Source organism: Rhinopithecus bieti, unplaced genomic scaffold (assembly GCF_001698545.2).
Source record: "Rhinopithecus bieti isolate Rb0 unplaced genomic scaffold, ASM169854v2 scaffold_48197, whole genome shotgun sequence".
Lineage (NCBI taxonomy): Eukaryota > Metazoa > Chordata > Mammalia > Primates > Cercopithecidae > Rhinopithecus > Rhinopithecus bieti.
In genome coordinates, this window is record NW_016819410.1 from 19,634 (window position 1) to 41,067 (window position 21,434).

General features: G+C 42.4%; 1 pseudogene; it reads left to right on the plus strand.

The window, feature by feature from the left end:
• Nucleotides 1–6,629: 6,629 nt before the first annotated feature.
• LOC108519724 (40S ribosomal protein S5 pseudogene) overlaps nucleotides 6,630–21,434 on the plus strand; it is an 80,468-nt pseudogene continuing 65,663 nt past the window's right edge.

The window sequence follows — 21,434 nt, forward strand, 5'->3', positions numbered from 1 at the left end:
AAAAAAAAAAAAAATTAGCTTTTTTTTCATAAAATAATTGGTATTTGTGGCACCATTTTTTTTTGTTGTTCTTGTTTGTCTTGTTTTGTTTTAAAGTACTAATACCAGCATCTGGGGCTTGCTACAACCCCTTACCAATGCCCTACAAGACATCTATTTTAAATAGTTTTTTTGTTGTTTGTTTTTTTTTTGTTTTTTTTTTTTTTTGAGATGGAGCTTCACTCTTGTTGCCCAGGCTATAGTGCAATGGTGCATTCTCAGCTCACTGCAACCTCCGCCTCTCAGGTTCAAGCGATTCTCCTGCCTCAACCTCCTGAGTAGCTGGGATTATAGGGGCCTGCCACCACGCCTAATTTTTTTGTAGTTTTTTTAGTAGAGATGGAGTTTCACCATGTTGGCTAGGCTGGTCTTGAACTCCTGACCACAGGTGATCTGCCTGCCTTGGCATCCCAAGGTGCTGGGATTACAGGCATGAGCCACTGCATCCAGCCTAGTTTTTTTAAAGTACTAATACAACCTGATGATTTTCTTATTTATTTATTGTCTTTCCCATTTGGACAAAAACTAGAGGAAAAATGTTAAAAAATGTAACCTTGTCTATGTTTACCATTGCAGTACCCTCAATGTCAGGTACCTAGGAGATGCTCATTGTATATCTGATGAATGAATAAAGTGCTGGGGTAGTAAGTCAGTTGGTAGAACAAAGTCACTCCTGTAGGTGAGTGGGGAATATGAAGCCGAGGTTTCAGAGTAGAAACCAATAGATGAGGCTTACCTTGGGTTTTGGGTCTTTTTTCATGACACTGAGATTCAGGACCTCTTGCTGAGAAAGTGCTTTTTGGCTGCCCGAAGTATAACTTAATATTTTCTCTTTCTTTTATCATTTTTTAAAATTTTAATTTTTTTCTTTTCTTTTTGTTTTTTGTTTTGAGACGAAGTCTCACTCTTGTCCCCCAGGCTGAAGTGTGATGGCACCATCTCGGCTCACTGCAACCTCCGCCTCCTGGGTTCAAGTGATTCTCCTGTCTCGGCTCCCCAGGTAGCTGGGATTACAGGCACCTGCCACCACACCTGGCTAGTGTCTGTATTTTTAGTAGAGATGGGGTTTCACCGTGTTAGGAGGCTTGTCTCGAACTCCTGACCTCAGGTGATCCACCTGCCATGGCCTCCCAAAGTGCTGGGATTACAGGCGGGAGCCATCGCACCCGGCCTAATTTTTTTTTTTTTTTTTTTTTTTTTTTGAGATGGGGTATCATTCGTTACCCAGGCTGGAGTGCGCTGATGCAATGATAGCTCACTGCAGCCTTGAAATCCTGGGCTTAAGTGATTCTCCTGCCTCAGCCTCCTGAGTAGCAGGGACTACAGGTATGTGCCACCGCACCAGCCCAAGTACAGTTTTTGAATTTAATATAGTAGTTAGGGGCATATGTATACGTTTAATAATATACTTATTATTCATTTACTCAATAAATATGTTTGTGTCCCTTGCCAAGTATCAGAGGTTTTGCTAAGACTTGGAGATTTAGTGGTAGAGGAGGTCAATGTGTTCTCTGCCCTTATGAAGTGCTCAGTTCCCAAACCCCTCACTAACTAGCTGTGTGACCTTGTGAATGGTATGTGACTTCCTCTAAGCCTTTTCTGATGTGTAAGATGAAGATTGTAAAGTAGCTACCTTATTTGATTTTGACAAGTATTAAATAAAGTACACAAAGCAAGGGCAGCTACTATTTTGTGTAATAAATATTCAGAATGGTATTATTATAAGTTGTTTAACCTACAAGGTAAGATGGAATTATACTGCATTATTCAGCTTCACCTCCCTCTTAGTACCTTGTTAATGATTCTGAGTAAATCACTGAAAGACAGGGAATTAATATTTCTTTTTAAAATCTTTAGACTTGTTTATTATAAAGGCACTACCTGTGATATAGTAAAAAATAAACAGTACAGAAGCATATACAATAAAAAGTACAAATTCCCCCACCCACAGCACACACCCAACTCATTCTTCAGGGGCAATCACTGTAAACAATTCTGTTTCTCCTCCTAGAAAAGTCTTATGCATATAAAAGTGTGTGTGTGTGTGTATATATATATATATATATATATATATGCATATCCTTAGAAAACAAACAGCACTTTCATGTCCTTTGCAGGGACATGGATGAAGCTGGAAACCATCATTCTCAGCAAACTAACACAGGAACCGAAAGCCAAACACCGCATGTTCTCACTCATAAGTGGGAATTGAACAATGAGAACACGTGGACACAGGGAGGGAAACATCACACACCAGGGCCTGTCGAGGGGTTGGGAGAAAGGGGAGGGAGAGCATTAGGACAAATACCTAATGCATGCGGGGCTTAAAACCTAGATGACAGGTTGATGGGTACAGCAAACCACCATGACAGATGTATACCTATTTAACAAACCTGCACATTCTGCACATGTATCCCAGAACTTGAAAAAAAAAAAGAAAAAAGAAAACAAACAGCACAAAAAATTAGACACTGCCAATCGTTATCACAGGGCATTTTCACTTCATAATGTATATTGGAGAGCAGTCCAAGAGGAACATATCTTGTTCTTACTCAGAATGAGTATTTTTACATTTTCTCAACACACAATTAAACACCACCACCACCACCACCACCACCAAAATACTCTCAAACTCTTGGAGAAGATTTATGGGCTACACCCTCCTTCCCTTTCAGCCCCCACACTCCGCACCCTGGCCTCCCGCGGCTTCCAGCAGCCAGGGCCTGGCACCTGCCCACCCACATTTTCTTGGCCTGCAACCAGCTGTGGTCAAACCAGCAGCAGAAAGTGAGGGTGGGGGAGGAAAGAAGGAAGAGAAAGCACATCTTCCAAGAGTAGTTGAGAAAGAGCTGCACGAGTCAAGCCCCAACATATAAGGCATAGCACTGAAAGTGTTTTATTACAGGCATTTACACAAAGGGTGTCAGGAAGAATGTTTTAGAAGGCAGTGGGTGTGGGAACATCAGGCTTTTGAACTAGTAGTGACATCTGCATCTGAGATCATGATTGGTGGATGTGGGCAGTGAGAAAGGGCTTGGGGTCTCAAGGGACAAAGCTGCTTCCTAGAAATTCAGTGAGCTAGGGTTGCAGGGGAGGGTCGAGGGGAAAAGAGAGAGATTTCCTCAGAGAAGTGAAATAGCAAGATTGGGCCCAGTACCAGGTGAAGGACAAAGGAATGCTCTGCCCTTTCTCACTGAAAACTAAACCCCACTTCCTCCATTTCCCACCTGCTTGTTTCTCCTCCCACCTCACCACTCTCAGCCCGATTGCTGGACTTCACTTTTGTGAGGGGCTCTAGCTAGAGCTCAGTCCTCAGCTAAGGCTCCAGATGACTGATGTCTCTCCCCACACACAGGCTTCTCAGTGGTTGGACGCTAAGGCAAGTAAAACCTGGGGTAGAGATTCTCATGACCTTGGGAGATGGAGAAACAGATCTTTGATTTTTGCCTCTTTCCTTTGGTTATTCATTTAATCTTCGTTCTTTGGGTTGTGTCTACCTCCGCCTGGGCCAGAAAATATTATAGAATGGTTTAGAGCTTCTAAATTAGGCTGTTAGCGGGGCCAGCACCTCAGCCTGCAGGCCTGGCCTAGAGCCTACACCCAAGAAAGCAAAAACACTCCTCGGGTGGGGCTTTCCTAGACATAAAGCTTTACCATGCCTCTAAGCAGGGGAGCTCCAGCCAAGATTATATTGGGCAGGTAATAAAATTAAGGGCAATAAAACCAGATAAGCCACCTCGTTAGCAGCAGTTTACTGGTAAGGCCATTTCAACAGGAAGGGAAGAAGAGGAGGAAAGATGGAAGACTCAAATTCTTTGTCAAGTTCTTTCCAATGGCCTCCTCTGAAAAGGAACATTCTTTTCAGGAGTGCTGGCTTGGAAGAGAGGGCATATGTACATTTATCCAACACTTGCTGAGACCAAGGTGCTGGTTCAGAGGAGAGCCTCTGGAGTTTGGACCTGTCACTTGATTGCTACTGAGAGATCACCAACCGAACTGCTTGACTTTCTCAGAACTTTTTTATCAGTCATGTAAACAAGAGAGTGAAGATCCTGTACCAGTCTACATAGGATCAACTGATCATTGAGTGTAGATTTGCACATTAAAAGTCACACTAATCCCAGCACTTTGGGAGGCCGAGACGGGCGGATCACAAGGTCAGGAGATCGAGACCATCCTGGCTAACACAGTGAAACCCTGTCTCTACTAAAAAATACAAAAAACTAGCCGGGCGAGGTGGCGGCCGCCTGTGGTCCCAGCTACTCGGGAGGCTGAGGCAGGAGAATGGCATAAAACCGGGAGGCGGAGCTTGCAGTGAGCTGAGATCCGGCCACTGCACTCCAGCCTGGGCAACAGAGTGAGACTCCGTCTCAAAAAAAAAAAAAAAAGTCACATTTATATTCATAGTTTCAAAAAAAGCAAGACAATACTTATTTTGTAAAGATAGAACCATTTTCTTTTTTTTCTTTCTTTTTTTTTTTTTTAAGACAGAGTTTCTTGTTGCCCAGGCTGGAGTACAGTGGTGCAATCTCAGCTCACTGCAATCTCTGCCTCCCAAGTTCAAGTGATTCTCTTGCCTCAGCCTCCCAAGTAGCTGGGATTACAGGCATGCACCACCATGCCCGGCTAATTTTTGTATATTTAGTAGAGACGGGGTTTCACCATGTTGGTCAGGCTGGTTTCAAACTTCCGACCTCAGGTGATCCGCCCACCTCAGTCTCCCAAAGTGCTGGGATTGCAGGCATGAGCCGCCGCACTGGGTCGGAACCATTTTCTTAACTGTATCATCATAGTGATATTATGTTGCTTTTAAGGGATTAAGAAGGAAAACATGGAAAAGCAATTAGATTCTCAAAATTGCCTGCACCTGCCTGGGTGCCATGGCTCATGCCGGTAATCTCAGCACTTTGGGAGGCTGAGGTGGGAGGATTGCTTGGGGTCAGGAGTTTAAGACCAGCCTGGGCAACATAGCAAGACCCTGTCTCCATTAAAAAAAATTTAAAAAGTCTGTGATGCACACACACTTTACCCAAGCACATAAACCTATACTCACTGTATATGTGTATTTACACTGTATATGGTAAAATAACTGAACTAAACTTTTTTTTTTTGAGACAGAGTCCTGCCCTGTCATCCAGGCTGGAATGCAGTGGTGTGATCTCGGCTCACTGCAACCTCAGCCTCCTGGGTTCAAGCAATTCTCTGCCACAGCCTCCCAAGTAGCTGGGATTACAGATATCTGCCACCATACCCAGCTAATTTTTGTATTTTTTTAGTAGAGACGGGGTTTCACCATCTTGGCCAGGCTGGTCTTGAACTCCTGACCTCGTGATCCATCTGCCTCGGCCTCCCAAAATGCTGGGATTACAGGCATGAGCCACCATACCCAGCCAGGATGCACTTCTAAGCAGCTTTTATTTATTTATTTACTTATTTTTTCATTTTTTGAGATAGAGTCTCCGTCGCCCAGGCTGGAGTGCAGTGGCGCGATCTGGGCTCACTGCAAGCTCCGCCTCCCGGGTTCACGCCATTCTCCTGCCTCAGCCTCCTGAGTAGCTGGGAATACAGGTGCCCGCTACAACGCCCAGATAATTTTTTGTATTTTTAGTAGAGACAGGGTTTCACCATGTTAGCCAGGATGGTCTCGATCTCCTGACCTCGTGATCCGCCTCGGCCTCCGAAAGTGCTGGGATTACAGGTGTGAGTCACTGTGCCCAGCCAGTAGCTTTTATTTTTTTAAGCGTTGGCAAAATATTTCTATAAATAAATACTTGCCCCTGTTAATTTTATTTCTATAAAACTTCTCCAAATATCATGTGGTAATTGAGCTTCTAAATAAGATGCCCTCCTAACAATTGTAAGCTGTATTTGCTCACTAATAAGAGGCATGAAGTGTTCCATGACTGTATTATTCTTGGGGATTCAGGCTGTGGTGATGTGAGCAGCCGCCCCGTTGGGACACATCATGCTGGTAAACCACTGATTCATGACACACTGCCAGGAATGGCTGTCATCCAAGTCCCGGGGCAAGTTCAGCCAGCGCCAGAAATCACCCAAGAAGGGCTAGTCAGATGTTTAAATTTCTGCCTTTGTCAGAATCCTCAGAGTTATTTTCAATACCTCCTTTTCCCCTCACATCTTTATCCAATCAGTTACCAACATCTCTCAACTGGTTTCACTTCCTAAATGTCCCTCCAATCTGTCCACTCCTCTTTTACTTTACCACTGCTTTCCCAGACCAAACTGCCTGGATTATTACAAAATCTTTCCAACTGGGCTAGCCCCATCCACTTTTGTCTCCCTCCAATCAAGTCCCCGCACAGTGACCAGGTTGATTTAAAAGCGAGCACAGATCTGAGTGGTCTTTCCTCTCCCTCCCAGTCTCCAGTGGCTTCCCCCCTTGCTCTCAGATGAAGATCAATATCTGCACCTGCCCAGGGGCCATGAATGAACTGGCCTCTCTCCAGCTGGTCAGTCTCAACCTGTACTTCACATCACTATTCTCCCACTTTCTCCACGTCACTGATCTGCTCATGGATCCTCATATCTCACGAAATTAGGGAAGACCCACGTACCTGAATTTTCCCAAAAGTTCCTTAGGTGGTTCTGAACCACTGCTATGATTGAAAGTATTAATAGCTAGACAGGCTCTTCCTGTCTGTGCCAGGGCGGCATGTGGTGCATGCCGAGCCACAGAGACACTCAGGCTGTGCCCTCAGGATGACCGAGTGGAAGACAGCAGCACCAGTGGTAGCAGAGAGCCCTGGCATCAAACTCTTTGGGAAGTGGAGCTCCGATGATGCGCAGATCTATGACACTTCCTTGCAGGATTACACTGCAGTGAAGGAGAAGTATGCCAAGTACCTGCCTCACAGTGCAGAGCAGTATGCCACCAAACGCTTCCGCAAAGCTCAGTGCCCCATCGTAGAGGGCCTCGCTTACTCCATGATGATGCACGGCCGCAACAAACGCAAGCAGCTCATGATTGTGCGCATCGTCAAGCACGCCTTCGAGATCATCCAGCTGCTCACAGGCGACAACACTCTGCAGGTCCTGGTGAACGCCATCATCAACAGTGGTCCCCCGGAGGACTGCACATGCATTGGGCGAGCCAGGACGGTGAGACGACAGGCTGTGAACGTGTCCCCCTTACTCCGTGTTAATCAGGCCATCTGGCCGCGGTGCACAGGCGCTCTTGAGGCTGCCTTCCGGAACATCAAGACCATTGCGGAGTGCCTGGCAGATGAGCTCATCAATGCTGCCAAGGGCTCCTCCAACTCCTATGCCATCAAGAAGAAGGACGAGCTGGAGTGTGTGGCCAAGTCCAACCGCCGATTTTCCCGGTTGCTGCCCAATAAACCTGTCTGCCTTCTGCCTTTTGGGATGGCCTCACAAAAAAAAAAAAAAAAAAAAAAAGTAGCTAGACTGAAGATGGAGCCAAGTTGAAATTTGCATCCCAGGCTCTTATGATAGCATCAGAGTTTGACTTAGGTTTAAAAAGCAGGCCAGGAAAAATTTCAAACTGGCAAGTCATGGGGCAGGCTTTGCAGAGCTGTTCACTGCTGTTCCTTCTGCTATCCCAAAAGGGCTTGAAGAGTGAATTACAGATCAACCACTAGGTAAATACCTTGTTACTTTCTAGAAAATATAAACGTAGCTAAAAGAAGCAACCATGAGGCTGAAGATGCATTCACAAAAGCTCTGGAATATTACAGATGAAGCAGATAGTTCCTTCATAATCAAAAAATCAGCTGAAAATGTCTTTTTCTGGAGGAATAGAAGTTCGTGTTTGTAGATTCTGTGTAATGATGTTGCAACAGAGTTTGTTAAACGGACTCAGATGAGCTATGGGTTGAATCCTTTTCTAGAAACTGACAACTAGGAAAGGCTAAGCCTGATCAAATGATATTTATTGCTCTTCTCTTCCAATTCCATTATAGAAAGATTCCAACATACTGTCAAATTTCCTTTTCTGCAAATATCTCATGAATTGCATTTTTAAAATGGGATTGATTGACCAGAGCGGTGGCTCATGCCTGTAATCCCAACACTTTGGGAGGCCGAGGCAGGTGGATCATGAAGTCAGGAGTTCAAGACCAGCCTGGCCAAGATAGTGAAACCCCATCTCTACTAAAAAAATTTAAAAATTAGCCAGGCACGGTGGCAGGTGCATGCAATTCCAGCTACTCAGGAGGCTGAGGCAGAGAATTGCTTGAACCCGGGAGCGGGAGGTTGCAGTGAGCTGAGATTGTGCCACTGCACTCCAGCCAGGGCGACAGAGTGAAATTCCATCTAAGAAAAAAAAAAAAAGAAGGATAGATTTTATTTGTCACTGTTGCTTATAGAAAATACTGAGTCCTCACCCAGCTGTGGGAGGGTATGGCTAGTTTAGATTCCCTCCAAGTTGTGTGTGACAGTATCTGGCATATTTTCAATAACTGTAGTCATAATTCCCAACATTACTTGGAGAGCAAAGCACAGGAGGAAATAAATCAACTTTTAATGTCAGGATGTCCCACCCTTTCTATTGCTTTTTTTGGACATCAGTGAGGCAGTAATTGTATAATTAACCTTGAACTTATCACTTTATAGTCAGATGATTGCTTTATCAAGAAGCTCTATCTGTAACACACAAGTTTATTTATTTTTTTAAAAAACAGCTTTCCAAACTAGAAAAAATCTTAAAAATATGACTAGAAAAAAATCTTAAAATAATGATTATCATCTGTGCACGGTGGCTCATGCCTGTAATCTCAGCACTTTGGGAGGCCAAGGCAAGAGGATCACTTGAGCCCAGGAGTTCAGGGCTAGCCTGGGTAACATATCAAAATCTTGTCTCTACAAAAAAAAAAAAATAATGATTTTGTATAAGTAATGTATGTGAAAAGTCCCAAACATAAGATGTTCAAGAGAATATATAATGAAAAATACGCCTAACTCCTACCCTTATGACCTCAGTCATCCAATTATCTTCCCTGGAGGCAAACACAGTGACCAATTTTTTGTTTATCTGTCCAGAGACATTCTATGCATTTACATATAAACACACATTCTTTTTCAAAACCCACCTGGTAGCATATCTTATATAATGTTGGCTTTTGTGTGTGTATTTTAAATAAGATATGCTGCTGTTCCACATTAGTGCATAGAGAGGGGCCTAATTTAATTGTTAATAGCTGTATTTCATGAAATAATTTCCTTCTTTCTTCTGCTGTAGAGAAAGAGTTCGATGTGAGGCTAGCTCTTGTGGGAGAACTGGAGTAATCATTTACATCAGTCTCCCTGAAGGCTCAGAGGTTAGGGTTTTTATGGACAACTTGGTGAGTAGGGGGCTAAGGAATAGGTGCTGCTAATTGGTTGAGGATAAAATCACAGGGATATGGAAACCTATCCTCACGCACTGAGTCTACCTTTGGGAGGGGCCACAGGACCAGTTGAGTCATGAGTCATGAGTCCAGGTGGGGTCATTCTGAAAAACATCTCAAAAAAAAAAACCGATCTTAGGTTCTACCATAGTGATGTTATCTATAGGAACAATTGGGAAAGTCACAAATCTTGTGACCTCTGGCCACATGACCCCTGAGCAGTAAGGAATTATAGAAATCATGCCTTGGCTGGGTTTGGGCCTCATAGTTGTAATCCCAGCTCTTTGGGAGGCCAAGGCAGGAGGATTGCTTGAGCCCAGTAGTTTGAGACCAGTCTGGGCAATATAGTGAGACCTCATCTTTATTTAAAAAAAAAAAAGAAGAAAAGAAGAAAAAAGGAAACTATGCCCACATCTTAGCAGAGAATCAGGCTCCTCCCATAACCCTATCCTTATGACCTTTCATTCGTCTTAGAAAGGCAGTCTTCAGTCCCTGAGCAAAGAAAGAGTGGGTTAGTTTTAGGGAGGGACTATTATTATCCTTGCTTTCAAGTAAACTATAAACTAAATTCCTCCCAAAGTTAGCTTGGCCTTTGACCAGGAATGACCAAAGACAGCGTGGAGGTCAGAAGCAAGATAGAGACAACTATGTCAGATTTCTATTACTGACGTAATTTTGCAAAGGAGATTTCAAATCACCCATTGGGCTACAGCACACCTCAGTCCTGAGGTGTGAGCTGCAGAAATGGGAAAAGGCTGATGACTGCTCTAACTTCTTCCTGCATGACAGTGCGTGGTGGGTTTAGTTGCGGTAGGAGTTGCCCCAGGGTAGGAGGCGTGAAACCATCTTGCAGTTGTCTGTATGTATTCATGGGTACCTGGTTTGGGTCCCAAGGTATGCATAACAAAAACATTAGTGCTGTTATCCACAGCTTTAGTGGCTGTAAGACAAATAATGAGCCCTAACATAAGGAGTGACAGTCCTAGCTTCAGGAGTCCCTGTAGAACTGGCTAGAAGTTTTCTTCTTCTTCTTCTTTTTTTTTTTTTTTGAGATAGGGCTCACTCTGTTGCTCAAGTGGGAACGCACTGGCACAATCATGGCTCACTGCAGCCTTGACTTCCTGGGCTCAAGGGATCTTCAGCCTCCTGAATAGCTGGGACTACAGACACATGCCAAGCCTGGCTAAATCTTCAATTTTTTTGTAGAGACAGGGGTCTCACTATGTTGCCTAGGCTTGTCTTGAACTCCTAGGCCCAAGCAATCCTCCTGCCTTGGCTTCCCAAAGTGCTGAGACTACAGGAGTGAGCCACTGTGCCCAGCTTGACCTGAAGTCTTAAGGGATCCAGGTGAATGATCCTGATAACTAATTAGATGTGGAGTCATCAGCAGACACTCAAAATCAATAAACAAGGCTGAAATCTAGTAACAAACTGTAGTTTTTCCTAAAACATATTTTTTCTCTCCTAGTTCTCCATGTTTAATTAAAGACAAATCATAATAGGACCAATTTACTTGCAAAACAAATTTCAGTCTTACTATACTTGGCCTAATTACTTGTATAAAGTACAAAAGGAATAATTATTTGCCATATAGGCACTTTTTTAAAAAATTGGCTTTGCGGGAACTCTTTCATAAGAAATCTCAAATTATACCTTTTAAAAACCTCTTGAGCCAGCTAAGGGTTTATTTCTGCCTGCAGATACCTGTATGAATTGAGTGTATTCCTCTCCTCAAGGTCTCAGAATAGCCTGGGCTTCCTGGGCCTGTCAGAAAGTGACATTTTTTATTTACCACAGGTCAGAAATCCAGTACAAAACATAGTACAAGGCCAGTTTTCCAAAAAGGCTTTTACCATCTCTATAGGTCAATTTCAGTTCCCCAAAACAGTCTGAAAACATGTTTTTCTAGTCAAAACCTTGGTGAAATAGCCATAGTCTCCAATTGTGTCCTGTTACAAAAGAAAACTGATTCTTTTTTTCCCCTCATGGGACTCTGCTTAATGAGGAAAACTGATTCTTATTGAACTTATGCAAATAACTGTGTTGCTATAAGTTAAGAATACTCAGAGTTTCCAAATTCTGGAGAAATTCTATAGAGAGAAATACACTCTAAATTTTGCTCACAGGAGTAAATTTTACTCAATAGTTAAAAGCCAGCCAGGCATGGTGCCTCATGCCTGTAATCCCAGTACTTTGGGAGGCTGAGCTGGGTGGATCACCTGAGGTCAGGAGTTTGAAACCAGCCTGGCCAACACGGTGAAACCCTGTCTTTACTAAAAATACAAGAATTAGCTGGTGCGGTGGTGGGCACCTGTAGTCCAGGCTATTTGGGAGGCTGAGGCAAGGGAATCACTTGAACCTGGGAGGTGGAGGTTGCAGTGAACTGAGATCGTACCACTGCACTCCAGCCTGAGCATCAAAGTGAAAGAAAAAAAATTATGAAAAACTGTACATAGCACAAAATGAAAGTTTTTGTGACTTTGAAGAATGAAACAAAAATAATCGGTGGGTTGGGTATCTAATAACAGGTATTAACTAACTGGGTATCGAAGAACAGGTATAACAGTAGATTATTGCCAGGCAAGGTGGCTCATGCTTATAATCCTAGCACTTTGGGAGGCCGAGACAGGTGGATCACCAAATCAAGAGTTCAAGACCAGCTTGTCCAACACAGTGAAACCCTGTCTCTACTAAAAATACAAAAATTAGCTGGGCCTGGCGGCAGGCGCCTGTAATCTCGGCTACTCGGGAGGCTGAAGCAGGAGAATTGCTTGAACCTGGGAGATGGAGGTTCCAGTGAGCCGAGATTGCACCACTGCACTCCAGCCTGGGCGACAGAGCTAGACTTTGTCTCCAAAAAAAAAAAAAAAAAAATCGATTATTTCAGTCTCCTATTAGTTCAGTCCATGCAATTAACTTCTGTTCTGCTTGATACTCATGAACACATCAACTTTCCATGATATTCCTGGAAATGTTGTTTTGTTTTGTTTTCTATTCCAATAACACAATTTCCAAAGTTATCAAGAACCTGTGTCTGGGCACAATGGCACATGCCTGCAGTCCCAGCAGTCTGGGAGGCTGAGACTGGAGGATTACTTGAGCTCAGGAGTTTAAGACCAGCCTGGGCAGCAGGGCAAAATCCTGTCTCTACAAAAAAAAAAAAACAAAAACCCACAAAAAATTAGCCAGGCATGGTGCCATGTGCCTGTAGTTCCAGTTACTCAGGAGACTGTGGTGGGACGATTGCTTGAGCCTGGGGGGTTGAGGCTGCAGCGAGTCAAGATCGCACCACTACACTCCATGCTGGGCGACAGAGTGAGACCCTGTCTCAAACAAAACAAAACAAGGCCAAAATCTTCATTCAAAAGTGCCTGTTAAAGTCCTATAGCTGATTATAAAACCACTTTTTCAAAAAGTATCAGGCTGGGCACAGTGGCTCATGCCTGTAGTCCCAGCACTTTGGGAGGCCAAGGCAGGTGGATCACCTGAGGTCAGGAGTTCGAGACTAGCCTGGCCAACATGGTGAAACCTCGTCTCTACTAAAAGGACAAAAATTTGCTGGGCATGGTGGCACACAACTGTAATCCCAACTATTCGGGGGGGCTGAGGCACAAGAATCACTCGAACCCGGGAAGTTGAGGTTTCAGTGAGCCAAAATCGTGCTCACTGTATCAAAGTAAAATAATTGGTGATAAGTCTCAGAATGGCCATGGTTAAGAACACAATTGACAAGGAAGTTTGATTATTTTTGTGACATATGGCATTTACCATTACAATTATAATGATTATTGATGACATACACTAAGTCATATTGGAATTAGAGGAGTTTTGCCCAATTCTGGAACACACACCAATAACGTGTTCATACAAATACAGCCTAAAGAAAACCAAACAGGCTGGACACAGTGGCTCATGCCTGTAATCCCAGCATTTTGGGAGGCCAAGGTGGGAGGATCACCTGAGCTCAGGAGTTCAAGACCAGCCTGTGGTCAACAAGGTGAAACCCTGTCGCTACTAAAAATACAAAAATTAGCTGGGCTTGGTGGTGGGTGCCTGTCATCCCAGCTACTTGGGTGGTTGAGGCAGAAGAATTGCTTGAACCTGGGAGGTGGAGGTTTCAGTGAGCTGAGATCGCGCCTCTTCATTCCAGCCTGGGCAACAGACAGAGTGAGTCTTGGTCTAAAAAAAAAGAAAGTCAAACACCATTTCCTACTTGACAGTGCTTCGTATATAATTTTTTTGATGGTTGTATGGTTTTTTAAATATAGACAACTCTTGATAATTTGTACCAATGAACTAGGGGTGATGAACTGGTGTGATGCTCAATAGTCTTTTATACTTGGTTTGACCTTCCTTATCGAATTTGTAACAAAAAGCAAAATACTAAAGCCATACTGGAAGGTGTAGTTTGGGAAGAAAGGGGAAGCTGCTCATCTGTTGCATTCCTGTACTCTCCTTTGTGTTGAGAATGAACATCGTCATCTTGCCATAGAGCTGTCTTCTTTGCAAACACCTTATAATCGCCCAGCTGGTCTGGGGTTCCAGTAAGGAAAGCCTGTGTGTAGAAGTGAAGTTTCAGCAGTAGTTTGCGAAGTCCTGAGATCAGAATCTCTTCCTTGGCAGTGGTTCGCCAAGTCCTGAGATCAGGATTTTGTTTTTGAGATGAATATAAAGCACCTAAAGGTCAAGGAAAATGTTCTTCCTGTGATTAAGGAACTTAAGACCTTTGCTTTATACGTGTAGATGATCACTCCCCTCTGAAAGGGAGGGAGAAAGAATGTTGCTTTAATTCCTTTCCCCTGGCTCATCTCCTTTTTTCTTCTCTGGGCATGGTCCAACAGATGCACGAGGCCTCTCGGGGGGCTGGCCTGCCTCCAGCCTAGAGGCTGGTTTACAGCGGCATGCCTCACTCTGCCATCTTCGATCCTTCCTTTATATAATTTTAACACACCAAATAAGCCAAATGTCTCTTTGGACTTCAGGGGACTTAGTATCTAAAAGCTTAGTGAGTACAATAGGGCTGAATTTAGAATTTGAAATTTTGATTTTTGGAAAGTTTGTCAAATATCAAAGATTTCACACACTTTTCCCAAAATGGGATCACAGGTCATTCATTTAGCCAAAGTGATAACTCAAAACATTTCAAAAGGGAAAAATCTTTACTCTGATAGAGAGGGGACTCAGCTTCTCAAACAAAACCCAAGAAAGACAACATGAGGCCAGCTGAATCTGTCTCTTCTTTCTCCCCGCTTTTCCTTTTTTCTTTCCATTTACTCAAAAGGCAAACAAAATCTTTCACTATCTCTCAATATTGCATGAAAGTCTTGTTCAAAATAGAAAACAAAAAATTTTCCTTTGTATTAGTGTACTTTTAATGTTAAACTCAATTTTTAATAAAACCTTATAAACAAATAATTTAATTTAATTAATTTATTTATTTAAGACAGAGTCTTGCTTTGTCACCCAGGCTGGAGTGCAATGGTGCGATCTCGGCTCACTGCAGCCGCTGCCTCCTGGGTTCAAATGATTCTCCTGCCTCAGCCTCCCGAGTAGCTGAAACTACAGGCAGCGCTGCCATGCCTGACTAATTTTTGTATTTTTAGTAGAGACGGGGTTTCTCCATGTTGGTCAGGCTGGTCTCAAACTCCTGACCTTGGGTGATCTGCCCACTTCAGCCTCCCAAAGTCCTGGGATTACAGGCATGAGCAGGAGTCATCACACCCGGCCTTATTTAATCTTAATCAATTGTGTACCTGCAGTACCATAAAGACCTTCTGTAGCTTCTCAGTGCTCAGGTATGATGCAGAAAGGTCTCCACAACCATGTCCCACATCTGCTGCTATTCTTTAACCTGAATTCTCCACTCCAATTAACTCACCTACTGGGGCTCTCGAACAGAGTCTGTTTTTTTTTTTTTTTGAGACGGAGTCTCGCTCTGTCGCCCAGGCTGGAGTGCAGTAGCCAGATCTCAGCTCACTGCAAGCTCCGCCTCCCGGGTTTATGCCATTCTCCCGCCTCAGCCTCCCGAGTAGCTGGGACTACAGGTGCCAGCCACCTCGCCCGGCTAGTTTTTTGTATTTTTTAGTAGAGACGGGGTTTCACCATGTTAGCCAGGATGGTCTTGATCTCCTGACCTCGTGATCCGCCCGTCTCGGCCTCCCAAAGTGCTGAGATTACAGGCTTGAGCCACCGCGCCCGACCTCTCGAACAGAGTTCTAATCCCTGCTCTGTCATTAACTCACTGTCTGACAAATGATCTCTTCCTTCTGGCTCTTGGTCTGCTCACCCACAAATTAGGAGTGGTACTGGGAAGGGATGGGATAGATCCCTCCCCTAGGTCCTTTTCAGATCTAACATTCTGTCAGTCTGTGACTAGATGAAATCAAAGGGCCTTCCTTTCCAACTCTACACTTAGATCAGCAATTTACATTTTCATGGGTTTGGTCTTGTTTCTCCAATTGTCCTTGAGTTTACTAAACACAAGACTATCTCTTTATATCCCCCCAAGAATATCCTGCTAGAATAGGTGCTCCAGAAATGTATGTTGATTTTCTGGGTTATCATTTAAAGTGCTATACATTAATAATTGCTCCCTTCCTATTATTTGAAATAGGTCGATTAAGCCAGTTTCTTTTAGAACAAGGACTACAAATTGAAATGCTTGTGCTGAATTAGAACAATTGGGAACATTTGGGAGGCTGAGGCAGGCAGATTACTTGAGTCTAGGAGTTCAAGACCAGCCTGGGCAACATGGCAAAATCCCATGTCTACAAAATAATACAAAAAAATTAGCTGGGCATAGTGGTGAACACTGATGGTCCCGCTACTTGGGAGGCTGAATTGGGAGGATCACCTAAACCTGGGAAGTTGAGGCTGCAGTAAGCTATGATCATGCCACTGCACTCCAGCCTGGGTGATGGAATGAGACCCTGCCTCAAAAGAAAAAAAAGAACAATTGGAAACAATTCTTGATCTTAGCATTAGGTCCTTAATGTATCTAATTTATACAATCTATATATCACTGACATACATATAAATATTATTAGCATCTTGAAGAATAAAAATGTCTGTTTTAGAAGTGAAGAGGACATTAGGGATGACAAAGTTCAAACTTTTATTTTATAGATTTCCTTTTTTTCTTTTTTCTTTTTGGACAGGGTCTTGCTGTGTCACCCAGGCTGGAGTGCAGTGGCGCAATCTTGGCTCACTGCTGCCTCGACCTCCCGGGTTCAAGTGGTTCTCGTGCCTCAGCGTCCCAAGTAGCTGGATTACAGGTGTGAGCCACTGCACCTGGCCTTTACTTTATAGATTTAGAAAATCAATTTCTAGAGTTTAAGATTTGTCTGAGAGCAAATAGATAAAATTAAAAAAAGATAACATTTTAAATAGATAAAAATTAACAAGTGAAATTAAAGAAATGATCTTTTGGGTCATTTTAAAATGTATTGACCAAGTTATGAGACTGGCTAGTTTTTGTATTTTTGGTAGAGACATGGGTTTTGCCATGTTGCCCAGGCTGGTCTTGAACTTCTGGGCTCAAGCAATCCTCCCATCTCAGTCTCCCAAAGTTCTGGGATTACACGTGTGAGCCACTGTTCCCAGCCACTGAAAGTTTATTTCGTATAGTAATATATTTCCTCCCCCTTCCTCTTTTTTTTTTTTTAGGGAGGGAGGGAGTTGAATTTAAATATCAAATTTTGTTAGAGGAAGACTTAGCCTAGCTAATGTCACAGCCATCCATTGCCTTGTTCTTTATCTTAAAATGGGACAATTACCCCTGGTTTTTGCCCATTTTTCAGTGAATATGAAGATTTGATTATGAAGGGTATGAAAATGTCATTCATACATATCTAAATTCATGAATTTTGCCAAATCTACGTATCATCTCTATTATTATTTACTTATTACTTTTATAGCCACATGACACATAATGATGTTTTCATCAATGATGGATCACATATACAATGGTGGTCCCATAAGATAATAGAGCTTTTTTTGTTTTTTTGAGATGGAGTTTCGGTCTTGTTGCCAAGGCTGGAGTGCAATGGTGCAATGTTGGCTCACTGCAACCTCCGCCTCCTGGGTGCAAGCTATTCTCCTGCCTCAGCCTCCAGAGTAGCTGGGACTACAGGTGCACACCACCATACCCAGCTAATTTTTGTATTTTTAGTAGAGACGGGGTTTCACCCTGTTAGCCAGGCTGGTCTCAAACTTCTGACCTTAGGAGATCCACCTGCCTTGACCTCCCAAGTGCTGGGATTACAGGCGTGAGCCACCACACCTGGCCTAAATTTTCTTTAAATTTATTTTTTATTTTTTTAGCTGCAGTGTTAAATTTTATATATATATATATATATCTCTTTTTTAAAAATTTATGTAAAATTTAGAAGGATAAGAGTTCGGAGAGAAAAGTTTAGGCAAAGACTGAGAATAATACTGATTCTAATTTTATATTCTGGATGAAAAACTAATATTAAAAGCCATTTTGTTATTGGTAATAACATTTATTTTACTCACTGACCCATTGTGGCAGTCAATAAAAGATACTTAAGACAAGGTAGTGTCTGAGTTAAGATTGTAAAAGGTGAGAATTAAGAGACATGGTCATGTCCTGTTACTCAGGCTGGAGTGCAGTGTCACAAACATGCTCACTGCAACCTTGAACTCACTGCTTAAACTTTCAAGCAAGCTTCCCACCTCAGCCTCCCAAGCGGCTGGGACTATAGCTAATTAAAACAAATTTTTTTGTAGAGATGGGGTCTTGTTATGTTGCTCAGACTGATCTCGAAGTCCTGGTCTCAAGCAGTCCTGCCACCTCAGCCTCCTAAATTGCTGGGATTACAGTCATGAGCCACCATGCCTGGCCTATACTTTTAATAATTATTTTAGAGGTAGTTCTCCTACATATATCTTTAGAAAGTTAATTGTAAAAGGGCCTCAGGCAGGTCTTCAGAGGTATTCCTGAATAAGGCATTGTTATCCTAGGAGATGACAGTTCCATGCATGTTATTGTCCCTGAAAATTTTCCAGTAGGACGGGATGTGGAGGTGGAAGACAGTGATATTGATGATCCTGACCGTGTGTAGGCCTAGGCCAGTAGGTATGTTTGTGCGTTCATTTTTAACAAAAAATTTACAAAGTAAAACACTTTAAAATAGAAAGAAGCTTATAGAATAAGAATATAAAGAAAATATTTTGTATAGCTGTACAATGTGTTTGAAGCTAAGTGTTGTTATAAAAGAATAAAAAAGTTAAAAAATTAAAAGTTTATAAAGTAAAAGTTTCAGTAAGCTAAGTTTAACTTTTACTGAAGAAAGAAAATATATTTTTATAAATTTAGTGTAGCCTGAATGTACAGTGTTTATAATGGCCACAAGAATGTATAGTAATGTCCTAGTCACTCACCATTCACTCACTGACTCACCCAGAGAAACTTCCAGTCCTTCAAGCTCCATTCATAGTAAGTGCCCTATACAAGTCTACCATTTTTTATCTTTTATACTGTGTTTTTTGTTTGTTTGTTTGTTTGTTTTTGTTTTTTGAGATGGAATCTTGCTCTGTCACTCAGGCTGGAGTGCAGTGGCACAATCTCGGCTCACTGCAACTTTCACCTCCTGGGTTCAAGCAGTTCTTCTGCCTCAGCCTCCTGAGTGGCTGGGATCACAGGCGTGCACCACCAGGCCCTGCTGATTTTTGTATTTTTAGTAGAGATGACCTGACCATGTTGGCCAGGTCAGTCTTGAACTCCTGACCTCAGGTGATCCACCTGCCTCAGCTTCCCAAAGTGCTGAGATTACAGGTGTGAGCCACTGCGCCCAGCCTATACTGTATTTTTATTGTACCTTTTTCATGTTTAGATAAGTTTAGATACACAAGTACTTACCATCATGTGACAATTGCCTACAGTCAGTACAGTAACATGCTATATAGGTTTGTAGTTTAGCAGCTATAGGCTATACCAGCAGACCTAACATTTTTGGCACCAGGGACCAGTTTCACGGGAGACAATTTTTCCACAGATGGGGTGGGTTAAGGGGATGGTTTTGGGATGAAACTGTTCTGCCTCAGATCATCAGGCTCGTAAGGAGTGCACAACCTAGATCCCTCACATGCACAGTTCACAAGAGGGTTTGCACTCCTATGAGAATCCAGTGCTGCTGCTGATCTGACAGGAGCTGGAGCTCAGGAGGTAATGCAAGCAATGGGGAGAGGCCGCAAAGACAGATGAAGCCTCTCTTCCTCACTCTCTGCTCACTCCCTGCTGTGTGGCCCAGTTCCTAACAGGCCATGGACCAGTACCTGTCCGCGATACAGGGGTTGGGGACCCCTGGGCTATACCATACAGCCGACGTGTGTAATAGCCTATACTATCTGGGTTTGTGTAAGTACATTCTATGATGCTCACACAATGGCAAAATTGCCTAAAGGCACATTTCTCAGAACATATCCCCATAATTACGGGATATATGACTGTAGTTAAACTGATCACCATATTATTTAAATGATTTATGTAAAGTTACACTAAAATCTGTAACAATTTAAATAAAATGTATTTCTTCATAGGCCACCTAGGAAACACTGGGATAGTGGAAATAAATGCATTTGAGTTGAAGAATCAGAAGATTTGGATTTAAATCATAGCTTTTTTTTTTTTTTTTTAACTTTTATTTTAAGGTCAGGGGTACAAGTGCAGGCTTGTTGCATAGGTAAACTTGTGTCATGGGGGTTTGTTGCACAGATTATTTCATCACCCAGGTGTTAAACCTAGTACCCATTAGTTATTTTTCCTGAGCCTCTCCCTCCTTTCCCACTTCACCCTCCAAAAGGCCCCCGTGTGTGTTGTTCCCCTCTATGTGTCCACGTGTTCTCATCATTTAGCTCCCACTTATAAGTGAGAACATACAGCATTTGGTTCTCTGTTCCTGTGTTAGTTTGCTAAGGATAACGGCCTTCAGCTCCATCCATGTCCCTACAAAGGATATGATCTTGTTCTTTTTTATGGTTTCAAGCTTTGCTTTTTGCTAGTCAGGTGATTTTGAGGAAGTAATCTTAGTTTCTTTATGTATGAAATTATGACCATAATACATAAGTTATAATGTTGTTATGGTGATAAATAGGATCATGCATGTGAATGCACTTTGAAAAAGTGAAGACAATGCACATTATTAGTTGTTATTGTTAAACAAAGAGAAAATTAGTGTGTTGGGAGGAGAAAGTACTATTGTTTTAATAGTAGTTTATTCAGAAGGATAGAAGGTGTAGAAAATATCTATAGTTTAAGGAATGGATATACAAAAATGTTTATTGTATTAGGTGGATCAGAAAATGGAAGAAAAGTTAATCAAATACTGCAAAAGACAGGGAGCAAAACCCACCTAAATTTTCTTGATAAAAGAGCATTTTAGCATAGGTCCAACATAAAATTGTGACAGTTTTATGTGAAGTTTAAAAAATATAATTTCAAGTATTAAAGCTTAATTATATATGAATCAAAAGTTATCGTAACAGTAATTAATGTTTTATGTATTTCATTACAATCATTAATTCTCTCCTAATACTGATATAATTTCTTAATTGATCTCTAGTGTCTAACGTAAACATGTTAAGGCCCCTGAATATGTGTTACTTAATTGCAAGGTGTACGAATAGTAAAAACTACAGCTCCTCAGAATCGAACCATGTTTATTAATAAAAAGTTCTTTGAAACATATTCCAGGCCACGTGCAGTGGCTCACGCCTGTAATCCCAACACTTTGGGAGGCTGAGTCGGGTGGATAGCTTGAGTCCAGGAGTTCGAGACCAGCCTGGGTAGGACAGTGAGACCCTCTCCCTACAAAAAAATACAAAAATTAGCCTGGCATGGTGGCATGTGCCTGTAGTCCCAGGTACTCAAGAGGTTGAGGTGGGAGGATGACTTGAACCTGGGAGGCAGAGGTTGCAGTGAGTGGAGATTGTGCCACTGCATTCTAGACTGGGTGACACAATGAGAAGCTGCCTCAAAAAAAAAAAAAAAAAAAAAAAAAAAAAAAA